The sequence below is a fragment of the Taudactylus pleione genome, unplaced genomic scaffold, assembly GCF_031769625.1.
Source record: "Taudactylus pleione unplaced genomic scaffold, aTauple2 ptg000717l, whole genome shotgun sequence".
Classification (NCBI taxonomy): Eukaryota; Metazoa; Chordata; class Amphibia; order Anura; family Myobatrachidae; genus Taudactylus; species Taudactylus pleione.
Genome location: NW_028285119.1, coordinates 1048979 through 1061129, shown reverse-complemented (window position 1 = coordinate 1061129; position 12151 = coordinate 1048979). Strand labels below are relative to the sequence as shown.

The 12151-nt window shown below is 48.1% G+C and overlaps 1 protein-coding gene across 2 annotated transcripts in view; it reads right to left on the bottom strand.

The window, feature by feature from the left end:
• The window catches only part of VRK3 (VRK serine/threonine kinase 3), a 165257-nt gene that overhangs the window by 28507 nt on the left and 124599 nt on the right, over positions 1-12151 (bottom strand). The window lies entirely within an intron of this gene.

Sequence of the window (12151 nt, the reverse complement as noted above, 5' to 3'; positions counted from 1 at the left end):
ATCCAGTAAATAAAAGGTTTGCAAATTCCCAAACAAACTTTAATATATGATAAGATGCTTTTTCTCTACTAATTAGAGCTATACTGTATATAGCATTTTTTCAAAGGACATTGATGTGACAGATCCAGGGAATTTAACCAATTGACATTTTTGGAGTTAGGGTATATTTTATTATAAACATAATTACCCTCCCCTTTTGCCAACTCACGCTTTCTTCCTTTCATCTGATTTCTGCAGAAGTTTGCACCCTTCTCTCCTCCTCCTCCCTACCCTCCACCTGCCCCCATAAACCAATCACCTCTCAGCTCTGCCGCATCCTCTCCCTTGATATCTGCTCATACCTTGCCCAATTAATCAACATATCCAACTCCTCTACCTTCTTCTACTCCTTCAAGCATGATCTTTTCTCCCCCATACTACAAAAAAAAACAAAAACCATGCCTTGACCCTGGCTCTCTCTGTAATTACCACCCTATCTCCATACTTTCCTTTGTTTCCAAGCTTATTGGCTGGGTTGTATACAACAGTGTCACTTCATTCCTCCTCTCTCACTCCCTCCCAAATCAATCTGTCATACTCTCTCCCCACTCCATGGAAACCGTCTCCAATGATGTGACCAACAATCTTCTCACTGATGGAGTCTAAAAGTCACTTCTCCGTTCTTAACATTCTCAACATCTCTGGTGCCTTTGACATTACTGATTACCCTCTTTACTTGCAAACCCTCCATTTCATATAGCCTCTATAATCCAGTCATCTCCTACCTCTACAAACACTCCTTTTCTGTATCTACTCCTGACTCCAATTCCCCTAATATTTATTTGCCTATCAGACTGCCTCAATACACCTTCTCCTTTAGTGATCTCCCAATTTCATATGAATGCTGAAAACACACAAATTTACCTCTCCTCCCCTGACATCTCCTCCTCTCTCCTGTCTCCAGTTGTCTTTTGGACATATCTTCCTGAATCTCCTTCAATCCTCCCACCCATATGTCTAAATAAAGATCATTATCTCAACCACCACTGACTTCCAGTGTCTCTCACCTCTTATCCCTATCCACTGAAGGAAATACACTCTCTTCTGTCTCTCAAATCTGCTGCCTGTGAGTTATATGGACTCCTCTCTTCCTCACTACTCATATTGAGTCCTTTTCCCATTTTTGCAGCTTCCACATCTCCAGGATCTGACCCCCTCCCTATTACTTGGGGGGGGGGGGCTGCTACTACTGGGGACACTATTACTGGGGGGGGCTGCTACTACTGGGGACACTATCACTTGGGGGGGCTGCTACTACTGGGGACACTATCACTTGGGGGGGCTGCTACTACTGCGGACACTATTACTGAGGGGGCTGCTACTACTGGGGACACTATTACTGGCGGGGACTGCTACTTCTGGGGACGCTATTACTGGGGGGGGGGACTGCCACTTCTGGGGACACTATTACTGGGGGGGGCTGCTACTACTGGGGACGCTATTACTGGGGGGGGGGCTGCTATTACTGGGGACACTATTACTGGGGGGCTGCTACTAATGGGGACACTATTACTTATCATGTAGCAGCCAAGTAGTTGTACAAGTCCAGGGCCTTGGTACAAGTAGCCGCCAGCTAGTCTTATTAGTAGAACAAAAATAATTAAAATCCTAAAATTAAATACCGACCGGTCCAACTAACTAAACAAAAGGATTCTGTCTCTCAGAGTGGAGAAATCTAACGACCTTCTCACAAAACAGAAGTATTTAGCACAGCACATACATTCAGTAATCACAGTGTCTCTCAACAGGCCTCTGACCTGTTCCCCAGGGAGTGAAAGGCTGACAAAAGAGACTGACACACCCTTTATTAGCCTCTCACAGGTGGTCTGGCAATTAAGGCTATTTGGCTATTCCAGTGACGTAACTGGGTTCAGGGTGAGCGGGGTACATTACCTGAACGCCGTGGGACTGGCGGCGCGGGGGGCGCTGCCGGCCACAGTACCAGCCCGCCCGCCCTAGTTAGCCAGTGTAGTGCCGACCGCAGTGAGTGCGGTCAGCGCTACACATTTACACAGGACCGGCGCTAGGCTTCCAGCACTGGTCCTGTGCTGCACAGCTGAGCCCTTTCCCTCCCCCTGAACGCTTGCCCAATAGTGCCAGATGGAGGGTGGCAGGCGGGCTCAGGTTGTCCTAACACACACATCACCGCCAGCACGGCAGCGATGTGTGTGTTATTCAGCAGCCAATGAGAGTCAGACAGACTCTCATTGGCTGCTGCTGCACACACATCCTCCGCTAGCGCTGGCGGAGATGTGTGTGAATCAGCAGCCAATGAGAGTCAGATAGACACTCATTGACTGCTGCGCGCCCACTGCAAGAGCCGCCTCCCTTTCGGCTCCTGCAGGGGGTAATGGGAGAGATGTCATGATGTCTCTCCCATAATGCAGAGCGCTAGCCTGAGAGGGCTGACGTGCGGCAACGGGAGCGGTGTCCGGAGCAGGAGCGTGGATTCAGGTAAGTGTATTTTTTTTCTCTAACTTGTGTGTCTGCACCCCGAGGGGGGGGAGCTACTACCACTGGGGACATCATCACTTGGGGGGGCTGCTACTACTGGGGACACTATTACTGGGAGGGGCTGCTACTACTGGGGACACTATTACTGGGAGGGGCTGCTACTACTGGGGACACTAATACTGGGGGGCTGCTACTACTGGGGACACTATTACTTGGGGGGGCTGCTACTACTGGGGACACTATTACTGGGGGGGCTGCTACTACTGGGGACACCATCACTTGGGGGGGTTGCTACTACTGGTGGCACTATTTAAGGGGCTTATTACTAGGGGACCACTACTGGGGGCACTATTTAAGGGGCTTACTACAAAGGGACCACTACTGGGGGCACTAAATAGGGAGGACCACTACAAGGGGCCCTGTATAGGGGGGATCACTGCTGGGGGCCTGCATAGGGGGACCACTACTGGGGGCACTAAATAAGGGGCTTACTACTAGGGGTCCACTACTGGGGGGCCTGCATAAGGGTGACCACTACTGGAGGCACTGAATAAGGGGAACTAATGAGGGGCTGCATAAGGGGGACCACTACTGGGGGCATTGCATACTGGGGGTACTGTGAAGGGGAACTAATGGGGGGCTGCTTAAGGGGACCACTACTGGGGGTACTGTATAAGGGGCACCACTATGGGCCTGCATAAGAGGGACCACAACTGGGGACATTGCATACTGGGGGTACTGTATAAGGGGCACTACTGGGGTTAAAGTGCATATGGAAAGTAATGTGATGATAAAGGGGTGTGTCATGTTGACACGCCCCATTTTTAAGTGACCACGCCCATTCTTTGGAGCGCGCACATAGGGGTGCTCCATTTTTACATTTGCCCTGGGCTCCAAATACGCTAGTTACGCCACTGGGCTATTCACCAATTAGTAGTCTAAAGCTGGGTGCACAATAGATGATGTGCAAACAATGTGCTATCGTGAACGATTTCCCTTGAACTCCCAGACAAACGACATAGGGCCTGATTCAGACCCACTTGCGAGCGGCTGTCCGCTCGCAAGTGGGTCGATGTTCTGCACTGAGCATGCGCACGACGGAGGGAGCTCCGTCGTGCGCATGCGCCAGACGCGACGAGCGAAGGACTTTCCTTCGCTCATTGTGTCTGATCAAAGGGGGCGTGCTGTCGATGTTGATTGACAGCACGCCCCCTTTGGTGGGCGTGAATCCCTGACGGGGGCGTTCCTAAGGGAACGCCCCCCGTCAGAAGCCGGCCCCACTGACATCACTAGTGATGTCAGTGGGAGTGATTTTGGCTCTGATAGAGCCAAAATCACTCCGGGCCTTGCGGTTGAAAACCTCAACCGCAGGCTCCGGCTCGCAGTTTCGATGGTCGCGATGGTCAAGACCATCGCGGCCATCAAACTGCACGCTCGTATAGGCTGTGGGTGGTGACCCACAGCTATACGAGCGTCCAGGAGGACGCTCCATAGTTATGGAGGCCGACCCTCATTCAGAGCGTGTGCTCTGCTCAGAGCGTACGGCTCTGAATGAGGGCCATAGTGCATACTGTACACACTGTGCTCTACCATGAGGGCACCCAATTAGCAGCAGCTTTTTTTAAACCAGCGCATGCCGGACCTTGCATAACTATTTATGTATGTGTATTATATATATATATATTATATATATACACACACACATATACATAGATATATCTCTCTCTCTATAGATATATATAGTATCTAAAATATATATATATATATTAGGGATGTGCAGGCTCGGATAGGTTCGAGTTTGCACGCGGAGTTCGGATTTTTCCCTCCAAAAAAACGGAACTCAGAATGAGGCAAAACGTCATCTTACATGGACGAACATCATCATTCCTGGACAAAAGACCAGGAATGATGATGTTCGTCCATGTAAGATGACGTTTTGCCTCGTTCTGAGTTCCGTTTTTTTGGAGGGAAAAATCCGAACTCCGCGTGCAAACTCGAACCTATCCGAGCCTGCACATCCCTAATATATATATATATATATATATACTGTCGAAGCTGAATAATTGGCTGAGACCAGATCAGTTTAAAATTGAAGCGTGCGCGACGCCATCTTGCAAATGGCAGCTAGACTCCATTTTAGAAACAAGAATCTGCAAGACGCCATTTTGTGACCAGCGTCAATTCAAGTTACAACTCGGGAGCTAAGAACAGATGGCAATGTTTTTGTTAATCTACCAAGGGCAACTGGAAAAACAAGCTTTCTGAGTAAAAGTAAATAGAATAGACAATGGGTATTTTTACATACAAATTGGGAATCCCTGGATGCAGAAAAAGTAGAGTTGTGGGAATTGTAATATAATCCAGGCATTGATCTACACAATTGGATTTGTCTGAATCCTAAACTGGTCTTAGCCCCACACACAGGGCCTGATTCAGAGCCGCTCGTAAGCGGCCGCTCGTTCGCTCCGAGCGGTGTTTGCCCAACTGCGCATGCATACGGATCGTAAAACGCATGCGCGTACCAGTCAGTGCGGCTGAAAATAGTTTGTTTGCTAAATAGCGAATGCCTGCTATTTTGAGTGACAGAATGAGGCGTATGTGGGTGGTAACAGGGGAAGATGCTTGAAAACGGGGAGTGGAGATCCGAACGCAGGCGTGCTTAAAGGTCAAAACGGGCGTTTTAAGGGTGTGCATAATTAATACAGCAGTGTCATTGACCACGTCACTGGGTTATTTTATAGCCAGAACTGCTCGCAAGATTGTGGTAGCAAAAACCAACCACAAGAATAGCGAGCAGTTCATACGCTGGTCGATGTACTCGATTAATCTAATAAATAGCGGACATGACGTAGGATGCGAGCGGCCAGGGGGCGTAGTTATCCAAAAAACTACCGCATGTTTTGTACGCTCGTTCAGACCTAGAGGCGTGAACAGACCGCAAAGAGCGAACGGTTCATTTGAATAGCCACCCCTTTTTTCTGAACGAGCGAGCGCAAATACCGTCCGGCTCTGAATCAGGCCCACAGACAGGATGGCCCCAACTTCACAGCTTGATTCACAAGTTCACACAAGAGTCTGGGAGAACAAAAGTTTTTTTTTTCCTTTGAACACAGGACAGGTGGGGGCCTGCTGACAGAGGGCATGTGGAACTACAACCCTCAGCAATCCACACTGCTGGATGTTCACTTCGTGTATGAGAAATTATGCACTTAAATCTCACCCATTAATAACTAGCGTCCTTATATCAAACCCCGAATACCCACACATTACATACTCACACATAAGGTTCAATAAGCTCTAAAGTGTATGATTTAAGTTGGTTCAGTTAGTTAAATGCTGAGAAATAAAGATATTTGATAACTAAGGTATTATACATGCTAAACAAGTCGTGTTTGGAGTTGTACTGATGCGTTTTCTTTTTACAGTATTCCGGTGTTATCGGTGAGGAGATCGCATCATGCATTCTCGAGTTATGGATCGCAGAGCCTACAAGCAACAAAATTTATATTTTAGGAACAGCTGTTTAGGATGTTGCAGGGGGCGTGAAGAGGAAGATCTCAAGCTGTTAGAGGCAGGGAGAGTCTGTTTGAACCAGCCTGTTAAATGTGCTGTAACAGATGCTTCTCCCCTGGGAACCAATGATATCAGCAACAGACTTCCCTATTGTCCTGTTTATTCTGGGTGGGTATAAATATGAGTGCACGAACGCTGGTTCTCAGTCTTCATGCTGAACGCTGTATGACTAGGGGTCTCTTGCTGATGCCTATCTCCGGGTCCGGAAGCACCTGCGTATGTATACTGTACTTGGGGTCTGTATAATTTCCTTTTGCGCCTAAATTGTGTCTTGATCAATTGCGTGTAACTGTCTGAACTTTTACCTGAATATCACTTGTGCTTTGGAACCACAGATTCCACGTCTAAGTCTTTATTTATGGTATGACTGCGTACGCAAATTAGCGTCTTCCTTAGAGGTTTATAGGAAGGATTTTAGAAGGTGCAGGCAGGGGTATATAGAGGTTCTTTTTAAATAGCAACAATATATATATACATACACACACACACACACACACCTATATATATATATATATATATATATATATACACACACACACACACGCATGGATATATATTTATACACACATATGTAAATATATATATTTCATATATGATTATATATCTAAAACAAATATACACTACTGGTGATGGCTGCATTTTTATTAATTATATAGAATTTCTAGATATTTTGGGACTTTCAGCAGCAGGTAGTTGCAGCACCATAGTATCATTATAGATTCATAGACATCCAACTTACTGCAGTCAATGGAGCTCGGCTCTTCCCTTCCCTCTCAGACTTCTCACCCAGACACATACTGTATTTGCTGCTCTCTGCTCAGTCAGTCTGCTGTGCCACACAAACAAGGCACCCAGACTGCCTTTCTGTAAACCCGGCCCCTCCCAATCTCCGCCCACCACTCGCCCCGGAGCCTGGAAGTGGCGTCTGGTGCCCGGCTGTGCCTGATGTGAGACTGAGCCTCGCGAGATGATGATGTCATCATCTCACGAGAGCATTAGCTCCACAGCGCCGCGGCTGCAACGCAACTAGTGTCACCTTACCTGACACACAAGACCACCCAACAACCCCCCCCCCACCATCCCTCCTTCCCCACGTGAACTACGTGGGGCCGGGGAGTGCATAGTAATAATAAAAGAGTAGGTTGAGAAAAAAAAGAAAAACGCAAAGCGGTGGTTTGACATGGGCCTGTCCAGGCCCGGGTAACCTGTACCCGCTCCCCCCCCCCCCTCTCGGCGACCCTGCTTATATTAAGGCTGCATCTAAAAAAACAGATTTCTCCATTCTCATACTCAATTCCGAAGGGGGGGGGCAGGGTGTTTAAGTGGCTACACCTGTCAAAAGCTATAGGAGGTACAGAGTTGAAATTTGGTAGGGACGAGTAGAACTGTCGCACGGTGCTGCATGCCAAATTTCAGGGCATAGACATAAAAAAATGAGGATTTGGGAGTAATCTAAAGCTCCAACTGTCACATTTTGCTGACATTCTCAGTTCGAACCACCTTTCTGATATAGTCTATGGGGGTTTTTTGGGAAGGCAAAACTCAGGGTAGGTGGCGATTTTAGACTTGGGGTTTGTTTTATTAGTTCGCTATTGTACCAGGGTACGTGCTTTTGGGGTTAAGGTAAATTAGAAAGTTGCAGTTTTTAAACTATTACCTCAAGAATGCGCCATTGTAGAGATAGGACTTTTCAACTTGTTGTGCAGCCTCAGTAGGAGCCTCCAGTGGGTGTAGTCATAGTGGCTTCACTTGGGTGCAGCAAGATGGCCGTCGTTTGCGGGCGGTAGCGGGGGCCAGGACCGCGGGGCAGGAAGCCGGCGTTTGCTGCAGCCGGGATGTGGGGGAGAGGGGGTAGGGGCTAGCGGGCATTAGCTGCGGCCGGGAACCGGGGACAGTAGCGAGCGTTAGCGGCGGTGGTGGTGGTGCAGGCGTTTGGACCTGGGGGGAGGTTGCAGCACACAGATGCAGACTCGGATCTGAAAATTCTGTGATACCTGCATCTGTGTTTAAAAAAAAACAAACACAGAAGCACGGACGGGTCAGTGAGACCCGTCTGTTTTTTACACTGTTTTTATTTTTAAACAAAGAAAATGGCGTGGCCCCCTCCCCAATAAACCAACCAGCCCTGGGCTATGGAGCCCCAGTACTGGTTGTGCTAAATACAGGGGACAAACGACGTAGGGGTCCCCGTATGAAGCACAACCAGCACCAGGCTTTTCAGAACCAGTCCTGGTTGCCAAAATACAGGGGACAAATTACGTAGGGGAGCGCAACCAGCACTGGGCACTGAGCCAGTCCTGGTTCTGGAAATACAGGGGCAAAAAATGCATAGGGCCACCCCCCTGTATTTTCCAGAACCAGCACTGGACTCTTTCTAGCAGAGGGGGTGATGCCACAGCCAGGGGAGCCCTTTCACCGGGCTCCCCAGCCGCAGCATCACCCCTGACCGCTAGTCAGCCCAGGTCGGGGATTCCTGGGGAGTAGGGGACCCCCCCAATAAAGGGGTCCCCCTCTCCAGGGCACCCCAGGCCCAAGCTGACTGCCCGGGGCTATCCCCGGCACCCCTGGGCAGTGTGTGCCGGGTTGATTATGTAAAATGTGGTGCAATTAAATTGAAAACATTGTCGTTGCTGTGGAACTACAGTTCCTAGCAAGCCTCCCCCGTATGCTGGTACTTGGAGAACCACAAGTAGCAGCATGCGGGGCATTACGGGCGTGCTGGTAGCTGTAGTTCCACAACAAAAGCAATATTTAAAAAACACACAGCAAAGAAATGTATAATTTTATTAAAACATACAAGCACGCACACATGTACTCACACATGCACACACTATCTCACATACACACCTAGTATCCCTGAAGCCAATCTGTCCTCTTTTCCAGTAGGTAATCCAATGGTGTACCTGTAATAAAGAATGTCATACTCGCCTCCTCCTATGCGTGGATCTGTCCTCTTCATTCCAAAGTAGGCAAATCCTGGGTCTTGGCAAAAAAAAACAAAAAACACGAATTACCCGAGCCCACGGACATTAGTAGTGTGCTCTAAGACACTACTACCCGAATGACAGCTCCGCTGCGGGATTCCAGCCCAGAAATCCCGGTGCGGAGTGCTCATAGGTTGAGAGGCGCGAGCCTTCCGGCTCTCAGCCAATGAGCGGTTCTCACCATTGAATTCAATGGTGAGAACCGAACGTGCCCTTTTCAAAATGGCGCCTCAGAGCCATTTTTGAAATTCAAAGATGGCCGTCGCGACATCATCGCCCCGTCCCCTCGGCTGGCTTAAATACTGCCGAGGGGGGGTGGCCGTGCACTCAGTCGGCGGCGGGGAGCCGGCAGAGATGAGCTGCCGAAGACAGAAGACGCCGCGGAAGCCCTGGATGGGCGACGGCCAGGAAAAAGAGCTTAAAGGCCGTCGCCCTACAGGTGAAGAAGCCATAGAAGTCCTGGGGGAGTGGTAGCCATGTAAAAGAGCTTAAGGCTGCCACCCCCCAGGTGAAGGTCCTGCTAAATAAAATATTTAAAAAAACGGTGTTTGTTTTATTTTAATATTTCTTTTGCAGGGGTACTCTAGGTAACAGCAGGCCCTTAGTGCCCCGCCTGCTGGTACTTGTGGTTCTCCAAGTGCCAGTATGCGGGGTATGCCTGCTGGGACCTGCAGTACTACTGCAAAAGACAATATTTATATATTCATATGCACCACACAACACAAATCAACCCAGCATCCACCGCCCAGGGGTTCTGGGAATAGCCTCAGGCTATCAGCCTGGGGTGCCCTGGAGAAAGGGGTCCCCAACTACCCTGGGATCACCCGGCCTGGGCTGAATAGCAGTCAGGGGTGATGCTACGGCTGGGGGGCCCGGTGAAAGGGCTCCCGTGGCTGTGGCATCACCCCCCTGCTAAAAAGGGTCCTGGGTAATACAGGGGGGCCTTATTCATCCGCCCCCCCCCCCCCCGTATTTCCAGGACTGACTCAGAGCCCAGAGTGCTGGTTGCGCTAAATACGGGGAACCCCTACATCATTTGCCCCCCCCCGTATTTTGGCAACCAGGACTGGTTCTCAAAAGCCTGGTACTGGTTGTGCTTCATACAGGGAACCCCTACGTCGTTTGTCCCCTGTATGTAGCAAAACCAGTACTGGGGCTCCAAAGCCCCAGTGGTTGTCTTCTAGGGGGCGGGGCTACACTTTTTTTTTTTATTATACACATTCAATTTTTAACAGATGCATAGGTGTATCTCACTGCTGCATTTGTGCATCTGTGACTTATTGATTCGATTTTCTCACGTGCATACGCACTACCAGTGAGCCCTCTGTCGCCCACTGATGCCCCCTTTGCACTGCACCACACCACCGCTGCTGCCGCTACCCCACACGCCTACAGCTGTCTCGCACTCTGCACCTCCCAAACCAAACTCCTGTGTGATGTCCCTTCTTCCAACTGTGTTAGTGTACCATTTTGCTGCCCTTCTCTCCTGCAGGTGGCCCGGTTTGCTCATGCAAACCCTGACAGTTAATACATTTTAAAAAAGCTATGAAATTCCATAGACAAAAAACCTTACGGTTTCACATGTCCCATTAAGGCTGCTTAGACATGATCTGAAAATTCACAAAACCTATTGATTTTCTGCCACTCAAATGTCAAAAAGCAATGAAATTACGATCATTAAGGCTGACGCCTTAATGGACGTGTTCCTTGCGCAATACAGATATGGTATGCCATCACACCCTGTGGTTAACTGCAGATTCAGCACTCTCACAGAATGAGATTGCTGTCACTCACAAAATGGTGGAGCTGCTAATTCACAGAATTGTGTGCTCATTGGAATACACACATGCAGTCTATGCAACTGAGGTTTGAGCAGTTATGTGGCTACTACATACCACTCAGTGCCCACAATCTTCCCATTTAATCACCAAAACAATCTCACTGGCTTCCAAAATCCTTCTCACTGCATACATTTATCTCATTTAGAATGCACGTTCAGCTCCGTTATTTTTTAAAATATCATACTCTGTCTTCCCCTATATGCCTTCATGCTGCTATATATATTAGCAGCAAAGATCCTGCACCTACAAATATCGGGGAACTGTGGTAAGCTATCCAGATGGCATGTTTCACATCTCTCCAGAGGACTTCCATCCACTTGTGGAATCAATGCCACGTCAAGTTGCTTAACTTCCTTGGGCTCCTATACGATACTAGGAATCTATCTCATAACTTTTGGAACTTTAGTATATGTAATTAAATGTTTGATGGGGAAGCTTGCTAAACTGCAGTTTCACCAAACCGCAAGCTTTCACATGGATTTGATGCGTGGTTTGTAAGTCTTGCAATAATGGAATATGAGGTTACACTTGTGGAGTATTGATAAAGGCACTGGGTGTAAATTATAGTTGTTCTGTGCATATGTACTTGGAATATATAGTGTTGCGAGATAGCATATTAGATTTGTGAAGTACATATAGCACTTCAAGTTGTATTGGGAATTGTAATGAAGTCAAATGCTTTCTCCATATATACAAACATACACAGAAGTAAACTTGTATATTTGTACTCACTTGCAAGAAAGAATTCAACTTGCAGGGTGCTAGCATAAACAGATAGGAGGACCAGTCTATTCAAATAGTCCAAAAAGATAGGTACTCACAAACAGTCCAAAAAGAAAGGCACTCACCAATATAATAACAAGAAATTATGTTTAATCCAGGGGTTCAACTCCAATCCTCAAGTACCACCAACAGAACATATTTTGTGGATTTCTTTAATCATGCACAGGTGAGATAATATATGTTGCTGGGTCAGTAATTATCCTAGTGTTCCCGCTAAGCTGTTTTAGTGGAGTGACGTGCCTTCGTGTTATTTAACTGTTTATATGTGCCCTGCTCTGTTTGTGAGTGCCGGCTTGCTCTCTGTGCCTGCACAGTGACTGACAACCTCTCTACCAAACTTAGTGCTGGATGGTTGGCAGCCAACAGCTTGATTTTGCTCACCTCGTTACCTGACTGGCTGAAGCGCCCATCTTGGCTTGTGATTGGTGGGGAGCTGCTGTCGGTCATAGCTGTCTGCACTGCTGTCGCTTCTAGTGT